General features: G+C 41.1%; 1 long non-coding RNA gene across 2 annotated transcripts in view; it reads right to left on the reverse strand.

The window, feature by feature from the left end:
* The window catches only part of LOC309327432, a 200,799-nt gene extending 184,258 nt beyond the window's left edge, over positions 1–16,541 (reverse strand). The window contains exons 1-2 of one of the 2 annotated variants that reach the window (XR_014150541.1): positions 16,231–16,541; positions 4,388–4,858 (exon numbers count right to left, since the gene is read on the reverse strand). This is a non-coding gene — a long non-coding RNA (uncharacterized lncRNA). Of the gene's footprint in view, positions 1–4,387; positions 4,859–16,230 lie in introns of those variants that run through there. The other variant, XR_014150540.1, reaches the window with a different exon arrangement.
* Positions 16,542–21,049: the final 4,508 nt, after the last annotated feature.

The raw sequence follows: 21,049 nt of genomic DNA on the forward strand, positions 1-21,049 counted from the left end.
GCCAGAGGTGTCCTATCTCCATGAACACAGTGGGCTCTGAGGCATAGGGAGCAGCAGGCAGGTGCTCCACGAGGCTGAGGCAGGTAAGGGCTCACAGCCCAGATTCCTAGCTGGCCAGGTGGGGCTCACTAGCTCTGGAAGGAGGTGTGTGATTCTTCAGCTGGAGTAGGCTCAGAATCTGGAAGGAGGTGTGGTGATTCTTCAGCTGAGTAGGCTCAGAACAGGTGAGGACCAGTCACATAAAAGAAGCAGCAAGGTGTGTCTGCTCAAGCTGCTCATGTTGAAGGACTTCAACTTGAATACTTCAGGATCTTTGTGGGGCTTTGGACATGTGGATTGACCCCAGACTGGGGACTTGACAAAATGACTTGTTGCCAGGGGTTCAGGACAGTATGTACAACATAAAGTGTTCCCTGAGGTAAGTAGGTCAGAGCTATTCCAATAGCATGTCTTTGACCTTGGCCCAGTAGCATGCTGACAACCAGTGTTACTCTTTCAACATTTGTGATATGCTCTGTCAATAAGTTGCCTCCCTTCAACAGCCTTGCACAAGCTGCGCTTTCCGGACCAACGTTAAGGGAAACCCCACAATAGCAAAGGGTAGGTGAGTAGCTTGCCAGTCATTCTGAAGTGGGATTCTCATAGAACCAATTTATCTGAAAGTCTCTAATGTGTAATACATCCCATCACTACTATGCTTTCAACCAGCTAGGTTTTGCAGCTCAGACAAAGCTCTATGTTTGTGATGAAGCCTTTCCAAAGTCCATGGTGATCCCTGCACTCATTAGCCGCAAAAGACAGCTTATTGTTTAATCTGATTCTAGCTGTGTGACTCTTTTGTTTGCCATTGAGAATAAGCATGTTCAATAGCAATAGTCATGGCAATGGGAGGTATCTGGTTAAATTGTATTCAGATTAGACCCACTGACATAAATGGACTTAAATTACTTCAGAGTATGTTCATGTCAATCGGTCTACTCTGAGTATAATTTAGTCAGCTACCACCCAGTAAATTTCTATCCCCATCCCAAGAATGTTGCTGTCTGGATGACTCCCTTAGGTATCTTGGGCATGAATGAGTACAAGATAGTGGAACATAATTCACTCATTGGAAATGCATGCTCATTCTCCTTCACTAACCCAATACTGCTTACTTGAACCTCGAAGATAGAAACAAGGTTGCTTTTCTCTATAAAACTGCTAATTTTGTAAACATGGGGAGGGGTTCTATGCAGGGTAACCTTACAAACAGGATCTCTCCCATTTCTCTGCCATTTTTGGAGCTTCTCCCAGAGTTAATGTTTCATTGCCATCTCTGTAACCAGAACTCTCCTGGAGGGGGGAGGATATGAGGAGCTATGATGCTAAACTCCTGCACTTCAAAATTTGCCACTATCCCTTTGTTATTTTAGCAAGCCGATGTGTAACCAAGAAGCCAAAAATGTGTTGTTGTTTTTCAAATGACCAGTTTGCATCAACAATTTCACCAAATATAGCTGTACTGAAATTACACAATTGGAAATCGGTCAAGCTGATGGGTATATTTTTATCTCAAAATTTATTATTTGGGTCAGGCAGTCATCTAGCAGCCCTGTGTGTGATCGTAATTATTGATTTCAGTTCTCCAAACGGCTGAGCAAATGGCATATCTAACAGCAAGTGTGTGCGCAGCAGTGAAAGCCAAGGACAGAATAGAATTCAGCATTCACTTACCAAGTCCTGAAAATATGGTTTCAACTCACCAAAGTTTTTGCAGTTACATAAAATTCTGATTTTTATTTTTTAAAAAACCTCACTTGATATATTAAATAAAATCTATTCTCAAGTAAAAAATGCTAATGTTAATTTTAAAAATACGTAGTCCATGCTGGAAAATATACATATACCCACTGAAGGACAATTCACCTGATAGTTCCCAGAAATGGTAGGTGTATGATATTTTACCATAGAACATTTAAATTACTAATCACCTTTGTACAATCAAACTTTAGCTTATTTTGCTGAGAGGTGGACATTTAAAATTGCCATTTCTAATGCGTGTAAAATCCTGATCACATGCTAATTTGACTTTTTGACTTTAAAGAGACTAGAATTTCCCCCATAATTTCATGGTTTCATTTTCTTTTCTTTTTCTCATACTATGTCTCTTTTTCTCTCTCCTTCATACTGACAAGTCCAGGACACATTCACCCTAGATCTCTAATAGTGGTGTAGGATGGAACTACACTCACAGCATCTGTGGTACTATCTGTAACATCGTGTCTTGGGCTTAGAAATTGCTTACAGATCAGTTAGTGGGGCTCTTCACACTTTAAAGTACATAGATGCCATATACAACCTCTGGAGGAAAGAATCATAAGCATTTCAAAGTACAGTGCCCCATTTAGGGCTATAGACATTTGAGATGTGTGCGTGTTTAATATATGATTATTAGTTTTTTAGAATACAGCTACAGAAAGTCAATAAGATGTACAAATCACTCTAAGGAAAATTTGGGGTGTATGAGCAGAGTGCTCTCCCTCCTCCAAATTATCCCATTTTTTATAAGTAAATGTTGCCCTTATAATTAAGATATATGGGATAAGGTCATTTGTGTTGCTCCGGTTCTGCAGAAAATCCCACAGGGCAAGAGAGATCCATAGTTACAGGACCACGGACAGCTCCAAGTGTATAGCTTGCTCCAACAAAGGTCAAAAGCAAGCTGAGCCTTAACCCTCTGTCCCCAGATCACTTCTCCCAGGCTCCTTGTGAAGAATTTAGCTTGTCTCTGGCCTGAAGACAGGTACGCCTATGATCTATGGCCTTCTGTTTGGTGGGTTCTCAGCATCACTGGACCAATTAGGTACTGTGAAAGGCATTCCTCAGGCTCAGGAGAAGGTGCCTGTGAGGGTCCTCCTGACCCTGCACACCCCAATGCTATGGGATGTTTTCTATAAGCCCCTGCATGCTAGCCTCAGGCTTAGTAGTCCTCTGACCAGCAGCTGACTCAGAGCCCTGAACCAGGCCTAGTCCCTCAGCACTGCAGCCTCAGACTCTGTGTCCTAGTCACTGTTGTACACCAGGGTCGTGGCAGTATTCTGCTCAAGAGCTCCATAAAATGTAAAGCTGCTCTGTGCTTCCAGTATTCTGGCAATTAAGTGCAACATCACTGGGATGATTGATAAGGAAGGGAAGCACTGATGTCATGTTTTGTTTCTTCTGTTCTTTGTTCCGACCAAAGAAGGTGGAAGCTGCATCCCTGAATTTCCTCCCCTCGTCAGTTCTAGCGATCGTTATGCTTCCATTGATCTCAATATTTTCCTGGCTTGTGAACAGATTGGCAGCCGCTTAACCTTTCATTTTCTAATTTTCGTAACACTGTCTCTTATTTAAATTATCTATGACATTCAAAAACCATCAAAAACATTGCACGACTTATATGTAAATGCTTCTCTTTCACTTCACAGTCCTCCCAACACACGTAGTACTTCTAGACCCTGCTATCACCGCCACATTTCTGAAGACAGGTATGTGTTCATTTGATAAGGGGGATATTTCATTTCAAAGCTAAATGCAGTTTCATACTCTTGAAGGTGTGAACCATGTGCATCACCTTGATGTCCTCAGATAAAAAGGTAGAATGTAAATGCAATAAAGAAAGAAATGTCTTACCTCAGAGAAAACAAGGAAGGAGATACACAAAAAGAGGACCTAATAAGGAATCTGGGATTTTATATCCTAGTGATGAGAGGGAAGTGGGGTGGGGAAAGAGGGCTGAAGGATAGTGAAAAGAAGAAATCAAATAACACATCAATATAGTGGGTTCTTTGATGACACAGGTGTCTAAGTTCTCAGAGTAAGGATCCCAGCAGATTCTCTCTGACATGAAGAGGACACCTGGGAAACTCAGGATCCTCATCTCCAAGGACAGGAAGAAGTCTAAGAAGGGCTTTATACACCAGAGTGAGACCTTCATTTCAGCCCAGTAGCAAATAGATGACAGCTTTGTTGTATATTCCCTAATAAGATTGTGTCTTGTGGGATGGAGTTTTATTTGGGGAGGTGGACTCTGTGTGTGTGCTTTCCTTCACAAGCAGCTGTAAACTACAGTTTAATGTATACTCTAGCTGATCTGATGTCATGAAAGCTGGCATTCAGGAGCTCACAGCAGCAAGTCATTTGATTAGCTATAATTGGAATGAGACCACAAAGTACACAGAGAATAATTTTGCCAAAGCTCTTAGCAAGATTCCCATTTAAGAATGGTGGACTTTGCATCGCACCGACGTCAGCACCTCCCTCCATTCCATCCCCCAAGTGAGCCAAACTGTGCAATAATTTTTAAAACTTTAATTGTGTCCTAATAATTAAATGATGTTAGAAGAACAGTGTTCCTGGGGGAGGGTGAAAAATGCAGCACTTTGCGTAAGAATTGTGTTTGATTTAAAATTAATTGTGCAGCATGTGTTTTTTATATATATAAAAAATCTTTGATTAGATACATTCTGCAGAACAGAGTGTAACAATGGGATAATTAGTTCTACAATTCTTTCTTGTAATCACATGGAAACAATAAATTGGGATGCAAAGAGCTTAATTAAACTGATTAACTTAGCTGTTTTGTTCTTATTGGTTTTACAGGACACAAGGTAAAATCTGCCAAAAAGTACAAAGATATGTTTTCCAGGATGCTGTATTAACTCTTATAATGGTTGTAATTAATGGATTGCCAATAATCTCGTTGTCAAGTCTTTTGTTTCTGTTATAATGAGAAATGCATTGTTCACGTATATCTGAGACAAGTTCCAACCAATCCAGGGAGGATAAGACCCTCTTATTCCAAATCAAATGGCATTCTGAAAGGCATCACCCCATCTCTCTGTAAACCAGCAAACACAAAATAAACTCTCAGGAATCAGCTCATTCATCAGATAATTAAGAGACTTCTACTTATGACAGTTTACCCTGAATTTTGACTTGTAATGCAAACAGGAATGCAAAGTCCTTTCTTTGCCTCAGAGAACATACTCAAAATAAAGCCATCAGAGTCTAGATTTTTGGGCAACAATGCAGAAAAACTCTGCTCAGTTTAAATTCCATTAATATCAACAGCATGTTAGTCATTATTAACTATTGTCCCACTGATTTTAATCACACAAGATAGCACAATCCTAAACATGTTTAAAAGTCAGACGGTTTCAAAGAAAAACAAATTATAAAATATTTCTGATCCCCATGCACTGGTTCAGCTTTGATGAAGATATGCAGAATTTGATTCTAAAGCAGGAATGGGGTCCTTCAGATGTCGTTGGACCACAACTTCTATCAGCCCCAGTCACCAAGGGATGATGAGTGTTGGAGCTCAGTAACATCTGGAGGGCCATAGGCTACCCCTCCAGGCTTTAAAGCATCAACATACATTGCTGTCAGGGGTTCAGGGAGAGAGGCGCAGATGAGGGAGGAGACAGAGAGTGAGGGGGAAGGATTCCAGAGTGACGAGGAAGAGGATGACAATGACCCAAGATTGTCCATGAGTCCGTCCAGTGAATCGGAGGACTCCCAAAAGGGAGCCCCTCTGGTCAAGCCAAGGGAAGCTAGAGGGGGAAGCAGTCAGGAGCAGGGAAACGAAGGGGGAACCCCCAGTGGGAGTTGGAGAGCGAGACCGGCTGCTCCGCTGGAACGGAGTGAGGGGGGAGGAGTGACCAGTGTGTCAGAAGGAGCAGAACAGGAAGCAGAGAGGGGAAGGAGATCAGGGCAAAACGTCCTGCCGGAAGGGGAGGAAAGTAGTATCGAGGGCAGTGTAACTGTCGAAGGCAAGGTCAGGAGCAACGTACGCGCGCCATGTTCAAAATGGGAGGCGCGCGGAAATGAAGAGAGTCCTGGGGAGGAGCCTGGTCCCAAAGCCCGAAGGAGGGGGGAGGAGGCGGCAGAGGACTCAGCCTCTGGAGAGTCCCGAAGGGAGAGAACACAGGGGGGCAGAAAGACCCTGCGGAAAAGGAAAGAGAGAAAGAGGTGGACCAGTACAAGCCTCTTAAACTGGTGTAGAGGGGGGACCGACTCAGAGGGTACTCCAGCGGTCTAAGCGTAACAGACGTAGAGTCACGGAGCTCGGATGTAAAGCTAATAATGTTCTTCAATTAAAGCTTTTGTACATAAGCTGGAGTGGACTTTGGTCTCTTGTGAGCTGGGACCACGGGTGACTCTGACAATTGCATTACAAGTAATACATATACAGTGGTACCTTGGTTTTCACACACCTTGGTTCTCAAACACTGGAAAACGGGAAATAAGTGTTCCAGTTTTCTAACGTTTTTCAGAAGCCGAATGATGTGGCTTTCGGCTATTGTTTCTGGGGCATCTGCACCAATCAGAAGCTGAGCCTTGGTTTTCGAATTTCCGGAGTCAAACGTACTTCCAGAATGGATTAAGTTTGGCGTTTTTGTTTTTGCTATTTATTTTGCATTTTTGTTTTTGAGGCTTTTTCGGTTAATTTGTTTTTGTGACTGTGTGGAACCCAGTTCAGCAATTGAGTGAGTGAGTGAGTGAGTGATGAGGAAATTGATAAAAGACCCACATCCAAACAATGACTATCATCAGTGCAGGTAAGAAAAAAAGTAATTTTAATTTTTATCATCTACAATACTGTCTTATTTATTTTATAGTACAGTGCATTGATTATTGCTTTCATGTTATGGATCAGTGGTCTCGTTAGATAATAAAATTCATATTAAATTGCTGTCTTAGGGGTTGTTTTTTAAAGTCTGGAACAGATTAATCCAATTTGCATTACTTTCTATGCATGCCTTGGTTTTGGAACGGACTTCTGGAACGGATTAAATTTGAGAACCAAAGTACCACTCTATATGTGCTGAGATATGCAGGGTATTTTGAGGGATCTAAATATCAGCACAATGGACAGCAACTTTCCTCCCCCCCCCCCTTTTTTTTTTAAGCTGCCTTGGAAGAGTTTCCTGTTTTTGTTTAGCTTCGGAAAGTGTGTGTGTGAGAGAGAGTGAAAATATGGGTTGGATCCATATGTGTGCGAGCAGAACTCTGTTCATACAAAAGTTTTCCTGGTTCCACTGCAGCCACCTGCACTCCCTGGAAAGCCAAGGACACAGGGGTCTGTAGCAGAATGGGGGAAATTGGGAACTTGCCTTATATTGAATTAGAATTTTGGTTTAACTAGCGTAGTATAGCCTAGTATTGTCTACAGTACACATCGACTGGTGGCAGATGCCCATGTCTTCAGACAGAGACTTTCTTCAGCCCTTCCTGGAAATCCCAGGAAATGCACCTGGGACCTTTTGCTTGAAAAACATTTTCTCTACCATTAAGCTTTCACGGGACTGTCTTATGCAAGAATTTTATCTATCTATCTATCTATCTATCTATCTATCATCTATCTATACATACATACATACATACATACATACATACATACATATATACATGCCCCGGCCATGCGGCTGGGTTTCTCCAGCCACTCTGGACAGCTCCCAACAGAATAGTAAAAACACGCTAAAATATTAAAAACTTCCCTAAACAGAGCTGCTTTCAGATGTCTTCTAAATGTCAGATAGTTGTTTATTTCCTTGACATGCAGTAGGAGGGCGTTCCACAGGGTGGGTGCCACTACCGAGAAGATTCTCTGCCTGGTTCCCTGTAACTTCACTTCTCGCAGTGATGGAACTGCCAGAAGGCCCTCAGAGCTGGCTGAATAATGGGAGTGAAGATGCTCCTTCAGGTATACTGGGCTGAGGCCATTTAGGGCTTTAAAGGTCAGTATCAACACTTTGAATTGTGCTCGGAAACGTACTGGGAGCCAATGTAGGTCTTTCAGGACCAGTGTTATATGGTCTCAGCAGCCACTCCCAGTCACCAGTCTAGCTTCCACATTCTGGATTAGTTTCTTTCCACTCACATAAGATATCTGTGAACCCAAGTCTTATATCAAAGTACAGAAACATGCAAAGCCCCCTTTGAGAGGGTTAGTAGGGGCTGGACAATTACAAGAATGGATGGTGGTAGTAAGTTTGGCTAAGTTTGAGAGCCTGTGCTTCAAAGATAATACATGTATTATGGTCTAATTTCCCAGCTGCTATATATTAGCAAAGCTCCACTGAAGTAGCACAATTTAATCCAATAGAGCGCTGTCAGTTTATGTCAGAGGATTAGTCTTTATCTGTTACCTATCAATGTGTTACATCTGAATGCCTCCCATTAAAAGAAACTGTCTAATCACATTCAAGATTCCATCCTCTTATTTATTAAACACTGGTTTAATGGGTTTTCCAAATTAACGGGTAGAGCTGTGTCCTTTTAAATGTAATGGTAATATGAATTTTAGTTTATGTTAGTAATTGTAAAATCGAAGAAATCCTATCATAATTAATTCTCATTCTCTGGCTTCCCAGAAAAATAATAATGTTCATTCAATGGAACTGTTTAAGATGTAGTTTACATTTCAAAAAGAAATTAGGCGGGGGCAGAGTAAAAAAAGCTGGAGTGTCATAGACCTCACAGAATCCATGGTCTACTGCTTTGCAGAACTGGGCCATGCCATGTTTTGGGGAGCTCTTGTGAGTTCAGTGAGGGCAAGTCTCAGAAGATATGATTGGGGGAAAATAATGTTCAGTTCCTCAACAACTGGCCTATGGGGTGCTGCAGAGTTCCATATACCCCTGCCCCCACCATACTTTTAAACATCTATATTAAACTACAGTGGTACCTCAGGTTACATACGCTTCAGGTTACATACACTTCAGATTACAGACTCCACTAACCCAGAAATATTACCTCAGGTTAAGAACTTTGCTTCAGGATGAGAACAGAAATCACGCGGTGGCGGCGCAGTGGCAGCGGGAGGCCCCATTAGCTAAAGTGGTGCTTCAGGTTAAGAACAATTTCAGGTTAAGAACGGACCTCCGGAAAGAATTAAGTACTTAACCCGAGGTGAACCCAAGGTGAATCAGGTTAAGAACGGACCTCCGGAAAGAATTAAGTACTTAACCCGAGGTGAAAGGTTTTGGGTGAAGAGGCATCAAAATGCTAAGGAACCCAGCTCCAGCTCTCATTATCAACTCATCCTAGGAAACTAGTTACAAGTTCCTGAAGTGCTGTGTGATGGCAATAAGAAACTGGATGTGGTAGGACAAACTGAAACTTAATTCAGACCATATGAAACTAATAATAATAATAATAATAATAATAATAATAATAATTAATAATAATAATAATAATGCAAGAATGCTGGGGATGTGGGCTTGGGAGAGCCCATCTTTGTTTGAAACTCTTTCTTGCCATATGATGTCCAAAATCTTCCTTAGTGTTACAGTGCATGTAACACTAAATCACCCCCTGAAAATGTGTGAGCGTGAAAATGTGTGAGTGTGTGGATCTCATAATGTGAGGGCTACTCTGGTCCTGCTGCTGCATTGCTGTGAGCTAAGACATGGTTTGGTTTAATATACTGTTCAAGCTTAAGCTTGTGGTTTACATTTTTCCAAACCACAAGCTGCTACCAAAGCTTATGCTTGGGTTTACGACTCATTGTTTGTCTGGAGCAAGACAAACCATGTACCCAGGTTCACACTACATGGCTGGCTGTGATTTCCTCTGCAGGAAACTTCACTCTTATGCATTCACACTAAGCTATGGTTAGCTTTGGCTTCATGTGCAAACTAGCTCATAGCCTTTTTTGATTGCCATTTTATGCATAAAATGATTCTCTTTAATAGATGAACCCCTAACCTGATTGTAGACTTCCAGCCCTATGTGGTGGCTTGCTAAGGTGTCAACAAAGCTCTTGGTTTTGCTTCCTCTTTGCAAAGTTGCAGATATATTGGTGGTGGGCTGCTCTTGCCTTGGTTGATCACAAGTTTGTGCAGGCCTGATTTTTAAGGGTTTCTGTTTATCAAAGTATTTTATAAATGAAAGCATTGGTTAGAATCATTTCCCAACCACAGCACTCTCTTCATAGCCTGAGTGGTGGATCATGTGTACAAGCAGCCCCACTTCCCATTAGAAGTTCAGTATAAAGCTCAGAGTGTTAATTAACACTACCTCCTCCTGGAAGATATTGTATGATATTGTAGCAAAACAAACCAGAGACTGAGAGAGAGACACAGAGGAGAGCTAGAATGGGGCTGGAATGCACAGAGAGGTCATTAAATCCAAACCAAATTAATCAAATCGAAAGACTTTTTGTATTTCTGCTGTTAGTATCACCTTGCCTGTTTGGCTACCTCTTTCCCCTCCCTACCCAATCCAGCCCACAGAGTCCCAGCAGCCAATGTAAGAGTAAAAGAGGAACAGACCATTGAGCTTAGTCTTCCCAATACAGGGATAGAATGTGTCATTTCTACTCTTTTTGTCTTGAAGAGCTACTTAACAAAAATCAGTAGGGTGTTCTGCTTCAGAACTGATTGCACATCCTTGGCCTTTGTGATTGCTGAAATATGAAATCATTTCACTTGACTCAACAAATAAATTAGTGGGTGGCACTTACATTATAAGCTTCAAGCAGCTACGTGACTCAGGAAAGAAAATGTTATTAATCAGAGTTCTTGGGTAGAAGATTCCACCATAAAGAAATTCAGGTCTGTGCTGCTTTTTTTTAAAAGAAGGAATCATGTTGTAAGAAACTATCATCATATATACCAATTGTGAACTCAGGTGTTGGGTTTGTGACTGCTCTGTGGCAAAGGGGGTTGGTAGAAACAAGACAGGGGAACACCTGAGTTTGCAAAAGAATAAGAATATTTAGGCAAAACCCCTAAAAATCCCCCTCAAAAAAACCCACCCCAAAATAGCCTAATGATCTGTGGCCACAGATTGTTGAGTGTCTGCTTGTGGGGGGTGTATGAGAGAGAGAGAGAGAGAGAGAGAGAGAGAGAGAGAGAGAGAGAGAGAGAGAAAGAGAAAGAGAGAGAGAGAGAAGACCGAGGGGGGGTGGAGGAGGAAAAGAATGGAGTATCCTGAATAAATGTATGGCTAGCTCCCCTGAACACTGTCCCAATGCTCTCATTATAGTTCTCCCCTTCTGCCTCTGTTTCACGTTTTGAGTTCTAGAATGATGGAACATGGAAATAGTAAAATGGCTGTCACAGGGAAAGCGGGACCATTCTCTCACAACATGATTCAACCCCAATAGAACTGTCATGTGTCTCTAATCTTTTATCTCTCTCCCTCCAGCTATACAGTCGTACCTTGGAAGTCGAATGGAATCCCTTCGAGAAGTCCGTTCGACTTCCAAAACATTCAAAAAACAAACCGTAGCTTCTGATTGGCTGTAAGAAGCTCCTGCAGCCAATCAGAAGCCGCAGGAACCCCGTCGGACATTCGGTTCCAAAAGAACGTTTGCAAACCAGAACAATCACTTCGGGTTTGCGGCGTTCGGGAGCCAAAATGTCCGAGTTCCAGGGTGTTCGGGATCCAAGGTACGACTGTACCAGGACTAGGCATTGGAGGGGAGTGTGGAGTGTTGGATTCTGGAATTTGTCTTGACCATCAAGATACCAAAGTCAGTGCCAGAACAATGTTGGAGGATGCACATGCACACATGGTTTTGTTTTTGTTTTGGTTTTTGAGGAGGGTGCAGAGAATCAGCTGGACATGTTGATAAGCATTTCTGTCCTCTATGGTCAGCCCTGGAGACCCTGTTCTCTGCTCCATCCAATTGTGAGATCAGAAGGACGGGTATAATAGTAGCGATGCCAAGATTATCAAATTCCCTCCTGGGTGAGGACCACTCTTTGCCCAACTTAAAAGAGTTTACCTTTTTATTCCAGTGACCCAAAATTTACTGTTTTCAACTCTTTATGCTACCCGCTAGAGTTTTTAGTTTTGTGCTGCTGTTTATTAATACTTCAAAGGCTGCTATTTGATTGTTATTCTTGATTTGTTGTTTTAAAATTTGCTTTTAATTTTTGACCTATTATATTTTGTCCTATTGTGTTTTTACTATAAAGACTCCATGAGAATTTTTACAGAAACTGGGGTATTAAATTCAAGTTATGCTAAATTAAACTATTAAATAGTGTAACACAAAAGCTCCAAAGAACAAAAGCTGCTCATCTTAATCAGGTTCTTGACTATATCAACATCTCACATCCAAATATTCTCATTCGTGGGGTTCTGGAAAGGAACACACAAATCTGAAAGTTGCAGTTTTGTTTCACACAATTGAGTCACATGAGGTTGGTTCAGGTACACATATTTACGAATGCAACACAGTCATTTCGCTGTTGGGCATTTATATCCATTCACATCAATTCAGATGAAATGCTTTTCAATTCACACACTGAATTCAGACATTTTAGCTGCTAGCCATCTAGTGTACTATAATCAGGTATGGAGAAAACAAGTAATACAAATTGATGTGTGAACAAATCCATGATTGTATTTAAATCCCATTGAAATTAAGAGTGTTCATAGCTGGTTGATTTAAAAGTGAAAGGTCCTAATTTCAATCCACTTTCTAAACTTCTTTTGCACCCTGGCAGTACTATGGTTTTAAATTTAGACACTTTTGTTAATTGACATAATGTGAATTTACTCTAAAAATAATAATGTAATGAGCAATTATCTATGACAGGAGTGCCTTTGAGTCAGTAGACTGCTTTCACTTTATTAATGTGGAAAAAATTAATCTTTCATGCTGTTGATCTATGATATTTGTTTGTTTTCATTAACATTGCACGGTGGAAGTAAAACATTTTTTGCCTAAGTTTGTGAACTGCTTAATATCATTGCAGATGACTATTATTAATTTCTGTATTTGGACTTTCTAATAAAAAGAGAAAGGGGATTAGTCTGCCAATGAAACAACAATGATTAGATTAGAAGTCAAATTTTAAAAATAGATTTGCTTCTTTCATACTGTAGTTAGAAAGGAAGGGAGTATGAAAGCCCTTTCAATGTCAAGTGGATGAGTGTTAAAGATTACAGATTCCTCAGGCCAGGCATTGCCTTTTGTACATGAAATTTATGCCTTTGCCTAAGCTATATCAAGCTTCTAATATGTCATCTCAAGGAGCCTTCTCTTCTATTCCCCACACCCCCGGCAATGGACACTAGACAGGCATTACATTTTATTCACATCTCTGCAGGGCCAGCCCTAAACATTTTTCCGTCTGATACAAAGGATGAGGTGACATTGTGCTTCCCCCATTCCACATACAGAAGCTGGTCAGATTGGTGGTTGAATCATACCAGAACAGCTGCCTCTTCTGTTGGCTAGCTCAGGGGATTTGCGAAGGCCACCCATCACTTAGGAGGTAAGAAGGCATCGTCTTCCACTCTGCCGTGTATTCATCATACAGCATTGTTTGCATTCTGCTGTGGTTTGTCTTGCACCGAAACCTACCTTATTCGTTTTGCTGTCTGCTGTGGCAAAATGATGTAACTTATGTAATAAATCACATAAATAGGATCGCTATGTTGCCTTTATGTAAATTGCATAGTTACATTGTCATTACGTTATCCCACCCCATTCATTTCAATGCAAAGCAAACAGAATGCAGATGGTGGGAGGGGACACTATCAATTAAATATCATTTGTGGATCTGTTGATCTTCATGTATAGGTGCTGCACACAGAGTATCTTCAGAGTTCATTACAAGCGGCTCAAGAGTTTATACGAGGACAAGTGGAGGTCCTTATTTAGATAAGCACCCATTGCTTTCCCACCTTTTCTCAAACAGCAGGGTGGTTTTGTAAGAGCCCAGTCATTCTTTTTGTATAGCTGCCTACACTGGAACTATTGGAAGCATATTTCTTTGAAAGCCTGGCTGTAGATCACATCTCTTCAGACAAGAAATATGTTTCTGATGCTAGGGTGTGTTTTTTCCCAGGAGGTTTTGACCTTTGTTCGCTAATGCTGACTTTGCCACTGTGATTTATGCTCTTGCAACGTCTAGACCGAGCTACCGCTGTGCATTTCACCCAGGTTCACATCTCAAATCCTTTCAGAAGATTACACTGCTGAATAAAGCAAGCGCTTGCTGGAAAATGAAATATTTTGGTGAAGCGTACATACACTCCAGTGTGCAAGGTATGCCTGCTTTATGGTTCCTGCTAGGTTTGCTTGCTTGCTTGCTTGAGACTCAGAAAGTCTTGAGAGGCAGGAGGCAGAATTCACTGAACTAGCTGCATCGGTGGAAGCCCTTCCCTTGTGCAATGGGGCTTCCCCTGTCTCCTCCCCCTGTGCACTCTGAAATGGGCTCAGGGGGGCTCAGGAGAACCCCCAGAACAGCACTCAGGAAGAGAGGAGGGGTATCATTCTGTTTGGCAAGCTAAAATACTTGCACTGGTGGAACTATTGGGAAAGTGTGACACTGAATTCCATCCAGAGCATCTTTTTCTTTCTTGATTCTGGTAGATAGCCATGTTGGTCTGATTCAATCAAAACGTATATAAAATTAAATAAAAATAATATATAAAAATAAATAAACAAATAAATAAATAAATAAATAAATAAATAAATAAATGTATATGAAGAAGTGTGCATGCACACAAAAGCTTATACCAAGAACAAACTTAGTTGGTCTCTAAGCTGCTACTAGACAATTTATTTTAGTTTATTTTTTATTTTTCTTTCTTGGTTCAGGAACTTCAAAGAATCTCCCACCTGAGATTTATCGCTCTCCTTTCTCAATGTGGCTTTTACTGAAAAGTGCCAAAAAATATGACAGAGTCATAAAGACTCAAAAGCATGAATGCAAACATTAGAACACCTACCCACACCCTAGTTATGGATTTACATTGATGCCGTCCAACAGCTTAAACGGTTCTTCCTGTTGTGGATCCGAGAGCACTGTAGGAATGCAATCTTGGGCTGCAAACCATTGGATATGGGCCATGCCACTTTGAGGTCACATAGCATGTGTATGCATCAGGCTGTAATCTTGCTGAGTTCAACAGGACTCATTTCTTGAGCAGACATAGAAAGTATTACACTGTAATTCATACTAAGGAGTGATTTGCATGTGCTTGCACATGGCTTCATTTATTTGCACTTGTTTGCTGGCAACTGAAGATGTGAACTGATTCTACTGAAAATTATTATGCAACAGATGGTGTAAAGTGATATGTAAGCTCAATGGTGTTATATCTTTGGTGGCTCATTTTTTTTACATGCACTTGTTGATACCGTGGTCATCAGCCTAATAGAAGGGCGCTGCCACATGCCAACATTTTCTTGTTACAGATAGTGTATCACATCTATAAGCACCTTAGAGAAACAGTCCAGTTGATATATCTTAAAGAAGGTTCCCCAATAGAGATAATACTCAAAACTCAAGGTGTCTAACAATAGCTTAAAACCCAAACTACTAAATCATTCACACAATAAAAGCAGAATGTGAAGGCAATAAAATGTACTGTGCATCACATTATAACACAAATTTCAAAACAGAGCAGGAGATTAAAGCCATCCATACCCAGTTATCACTGTTATTCTAAATATGCCCCAATATTTATAAAGTACAAGCCTCCATTTAGAGTCTTCATTAGTGGTTTTTATTTCAATCTACTTTTTACTGTTTTTGTGACTTGCTCATGGATATTTTCACTTTCCGTTTTAAAGGACTGCATTTCTAGTTTTTTAGTTGTGAATTGTTTGCATTTTATCTGATTTTTTTGGTGCTCTATCGCTGAGCTACAACTCTTCCCTAGAGAACCCAGACAGTACTCCAGCATGATATTTGATGAGAACAAATGTATCAACATATTGAAAACATTTACATTCCACCTCTCTTGCACTCAGTAATTAAAACCGTAGAACATCATCAGTAAATTAAACAATTATAAACACCTAAAGCAATCAAATTGCAGCAGTAGTAATGTGGCTCCTGCAGAAAGCAAATTCAGAGAACAGTGCTAGTGCAAAATTCTGCTCTACCACAGTGTGCCTGTCCCTTGATTATCGACACATATTATGGTCCTTTCTCCTGCTTTTGGGCATAGGGATACATATTTCCAGTTCTGGAGTCTGTACAGGCCTATTATTATTATTATTATTATTATTATTATTATTATTATTATTATTATTTATTTATTTATTGCCATAGGTCTGGAACACCTGGTAGAACACCAGAATTGCTCTGAGTCATCTCCCGATAGTACCCTTTGTTAGTTTTGCTGTTAGAACCTGTCTGCTTAATTAGCCTTTGGAACTCCAAGCACTGTATCTGGAAAATCTTGCTGTGACTGAGGAAACTTATTGGCTTTCTACACCATTAGATTTACCTTGATGACCTTGATTGCCGTTTCCTTTGCCTGTGTTTGAACAGAGCATAAAGAACACAATCTTTTAGAACTTTTCTTTTCTCACTGCAGTCTCATTCTTCCCTTTGCCACCTCTGAAGCTGAAGTTGCACAGCGCAGCTGAGCCATTCACTGAATGCCCTCTTCCCCTCTCTCCTGGAAAGCTTTCAACAGTTCACTATTCATTTGCTCTTTCGTTATACTTTCTAAATAAAACTCAATTTCTTGGAAGAGCTCTTGTCTCTGTTGCTCCCTGCATATATATCTCTCCTGTAACTCAGCTGCTGAAGCAACAGGACATTCTGCGACCTTGGCTAAACACTTGGCGTGTGAGTGCCTGTTTGCATGCTAGCTCTACTGGGCAAACAGCCATGGCAGGACACAGCCTGGGTCACAATGGGGAAACACTTGCCCTAGCACACTTGAGCCCTGCCATCCATGTTCTGAAAGGGCATGTGCCTCAAATATGGTGAGGTAGTCTCCAGTCATGTTTAAAGGTGTGTTTTATTTTTAGCATTTATTTTATTTTTACATCCCTATCCAAGAAGCTCAAAGTGGTGTTCACAGTTCTCCTCCTTCCCATTTTATCCTCACAACAACCCTGTGGGGTAGAGGTTAGGCTGAAACCAAGCGACTGGCCCAATGTCACCCAGTGAACTTCATGGCTGAGTGGGTATTTCAGCCATGGTCTCCAGGTCTTAGTACTGTCACAGAAGAAGAAGGAGGAGGAGGAGGGGAGGAGGAGGAGGAGGGAGGAAAAGGAGGAGGAGGAGTTTGGATTTGATATCCTGCTTTATCACTACCTGAAGGAGTCTCAAAATGGCTAACATTCTCCTTTCCCTTCCTCCCCCACAACAAACACTCTGTGAGGTGAGTGGGGCTGAGAGACTTCAGAGAAGTGTGACTAGCCCAAGGTCACCCAGCAGCTGCATGTGGAGGAGTGGGGAAGCAAACCCGGTTCACCAGATTACAAGTCTACCTCTCTTAACTACTATACCACACTGGCTCTCACCAGGTTTTCCCTTGGAAAGGAGCGAGACAAAGGGGAAGCTGTTCAGACCTGTGCCTAGGAAGTGTGGGCCAAGCGGGAAACAGCTTCAACCCATGCTTTCTAGGCATGGCACAAGCAGAAGTGTTGATGAACCCTCTGTCTATACAGGCAGCTAGCCAATCTTCCATGCACAGGAACTACCCACCCTCACTGACTCCATCTTTCCATGGGTTTGAACTAAGTTTAGTAGCCCTCATTCAATCTACCACTGTGTCCAGACAATGGTTCAGATCTTACGCATCCTCTCAGATGTTATGGAGAATTAAGAGTTGCAAGTCATCAGTGTATTGATGACATTTTGCCCTCTAGCTCCTAATGGCAGCATATAGCTGTTAAACGATATTGGGGTCAAGACCATAGTGCAAGGACCATGGGCTGAAACAAAATCTCCCAGTGCTATTTTCTGTCCATGACCCTAGAGGGGTCCCAATACCCATCCCACAGAGTTGGTCAAGCAGCATATCATAGTCAATGGTACCAAAGGCTGTCGAGAAGTTCAGGAGCAGAGTCACCCATCCCACTCTCAATACAGGTCATCCATCAGAGCAACCTAGGCTGATTCAGTCCCAGTGTTGAAAAAGTTGACTTTCTGGGCATGAAGAAAAGAAAAGAAAAGCCAACTGCAGGGCATTTGAGGTAGCCGTGACTTTTGTTTGGGGGAGAATTCAAGCTGTAGGAGGTGCTGATTTGCAGTAATTTCCACTACTGTGTCACGAAATCATAGCAAAGATGGAGCTGCAGAGTGAACACGCCTTCATTTTCTATTTCATTCCAACCTATGGAGCGGCATTATAAATAGCCTAAGTAATTGTAAGCAGGAAAAGCTGACAGTTATGATCCTGGTATAAAATGAGCACCACCCTCCACCTACAGGCAGTCATATAGAAGAAATAAAATACAGTTTAATTTTATCTTTCCAAGTCCAGCCCACATATGAAAGGTTGTGACTACAACAGTTTTTATTTATTTCCATTTAGGCAAAACAAGTCTTGCAAAACTGAAACTGTGGATAGCTCACTGTTTAAGCCAAATGGGCATAATATATCTCAGGATATAACTTGCTCTTTTAAAATAAAAAGAGTCTGAGATTCTGCTTAATTTAATGCAAGTATTATTATTTTTAGGAACTCTAGTCCCTTATGGACATTTTTTAGTCCAAGCAACAATGCCATATGCATCCAAATAATCTACATTTATTGATGCCTATTGAACTTAGCCATGGATTTTTGAAAAATCTTTTTAAAAGTTAAGTTCATGATTTTATTTTTCTGCCCTCTTTTTCTATATAGGTATGTATATAGGTAAGCAGATATTAATTCACCAACAAAAAGTCCCCCTGTGCCTCCAGCTTTTTTTCTCTATTTTGCACCTCACCTCATAATTTCCAGAAGGGTATATTAAAAATATTGATGTTAACTATTAATGAATAATAATAATCTAAAATAAGCATTATTAATCATTGCATAATTATGTGGATATTATTAAAATCCACAAAGTAATATTCCTTGAATATTCCTAATGGACTTGGCAGTCTTCATATTGATTTGGAGATTAATAGTTCCAGGTTTGGAGGATTGATGCATGCATGCTGTACCCAGATTTCACTGTGATCTTTCATGCCAGATGCGCAGAAGTGAGCTCTTGCATCCTATTTTTTAACCTGCGTGGAAGATTAGAAAGCAGTTTTGTCAGGTCACACAAATGAAGTGTTCTGGCAACTTCTCCCCAGAGAGTTTACGGAAAGACTTAAAGCTCCATGTGTGATTGTGGGCTTGGACTTTTAGCATCGCCGTCTGTTTCACAGACTCAACAAACCAAATCAGAGAACTAGAGGCAAACAAAACAAGGAAAGAGAGGGTAAGCATGCTTTGAATCAATTGAACTGTTTATACAAGTTCAAATTACCATTTGGTTAACAAGGCAGGTAATCAGCTATGCAATATTAGCTTGAAGGACAGGGTCAAAGGTGCAGGGAGGCCTATGATTCTGTGTTTTCATAGATATTGCACCACCTCACAGTGCAAGTAAGGGGCTGCTTCTTTGAAGCCCTGTCTTAGACCTACTTCTGACTGAACTGTAGCCTCAGCTATACTACTTTGGGCAAGAGGTATGGACTCATATTTCAGGGAGGAAACTAAGCTAGAGCCCTTGTTTGTAATACTCATCCTATCTCTATGAAGGGAATTTCCATTCCACACACACGTGTGTGTGTGTGTGTGTGTGTGTGAGAGAGAGAGAGAGAGAGAGAGAGAGAGAGAAGATGTATAGTCATTACAGACTGAACACTTTATGCAGTATCCATTAATGCCTTCTGGCTGCAATCCTGCGGTCCCTGGAAAGGTCATATGCTGTGAACATGTTTTAAATGGAGAAATGGTTTTATGTTTAAAATATGAATAAATGAAATCTGGAGTAGTCTCACTGACTTCTGTGAAGTAGAAGTAGTTAAAGAATTGCAACTAATAAAACACATTTTAGGTGTATAGTATGGTTCACGGGGAGGGGGACACACAAAACAAAGGTGATATGATCTGTCAGATCTGTCAAATTCCAGGGGCCATAAGATCCATTAGCTCTCCCTCTCTGGGGTGGCATGAGGAAGAAACAATACCAGCCACGGATATGGTGCGCTTTCTTTCCCTGTCAATGATTCCATTGGGAAAGAAACTGTATACAGAAGAAGAAGAAAAACTGAATCAGAAAATAACAAGTACCATTTGACATTGCTAACATGAGCCCAGGAGGGCACAGGGAAAGGCAGTTTGTCCCTCTATGTCTGTCCCTTCCTCCCAACACACATTTTCTGGATTACTCTGTATGCTTTAACCCTCCCCCACCCCCTTTTTTAAGTGAAAGGAGCTTTGGGTAGTTGGAATATATAGAGGGAGACAGTTTACATGCCTGGTCCGAAATGTTCGTGCAGGGTTCAGATGTGCTTCTGCAAGGACAGACACGCATGTGGGAAAACTGGAGCAAAGACAGGACAGAGCTATAAATATCCTAAGTAACAAATAATAATCATGCACAAAAGCTCTTGGTTCCATAAAAAGTGCCCTTAGTCTTGTTCTGAGGGTGACGGCTATTGAAAAAGTAATTGGCAGCAGTGTGAGCTTCTTATCTAGCTGTGTGGGGTGGAGGTTAAAAGAATGAGATAAAAGATAACCCAAATGCTTAGACAGATGATTCAAATTGTATGGTGATTTGTGGCCAATTTCAAAAGCAGCTTCAAACAGAGGAAGGAGGCAAAAATTCATAATAACTGCTAAATTTTACATACAGATTCATATTGGATAACTCCAAACATGAGATACAAAGGGCACTCACATTTGACAGACATCCGTTCAGCTGTTTTGCTTTCCACAGCTTGGCTATATATGTTGTGGAGAGAGAGAAAGATGAATGTCCTTGAAAGGGCTACTTGATCATGCATAAAGTAGGAGGAAGGATAAATGTTTGGCCATATTAAACCACTGGCAATGCCCCCAGCATCCATTATGCGTTGGTCGACCAAGGTCAAAAAGTCAATCCCCCCCCCCCCCGCGCGCCCCACACAAATACAGAGTGTTATTTATTTCTACGGAGCCTAACCTGCAGATTATAAATTCTCATTAAACCCAGGCATTCAGCAGAATTTATTTATTAAATTTATATCCCACCTTTTCTCCAAAAGGAGCATAATGGTGTGATAAGGCATGAGACTTAAAATTTCACAGCTCTCAATCTGTATTTGCTCTAAGATAGAACATGTCA

The sequence above is a fragment of the Podarcis erhardii genome (genome assembly GCF_964252035.2).
Source record: "Podarcis erhardii genome assembly, chromosome: 1".
NCBI classification, from domain to species: domain Eukaryota; kingdom Metazoa; phylum Chordata; class Lepidosauria; order Squamata; family Lacertidae; genus Podarcis; species Podarcis erhardii.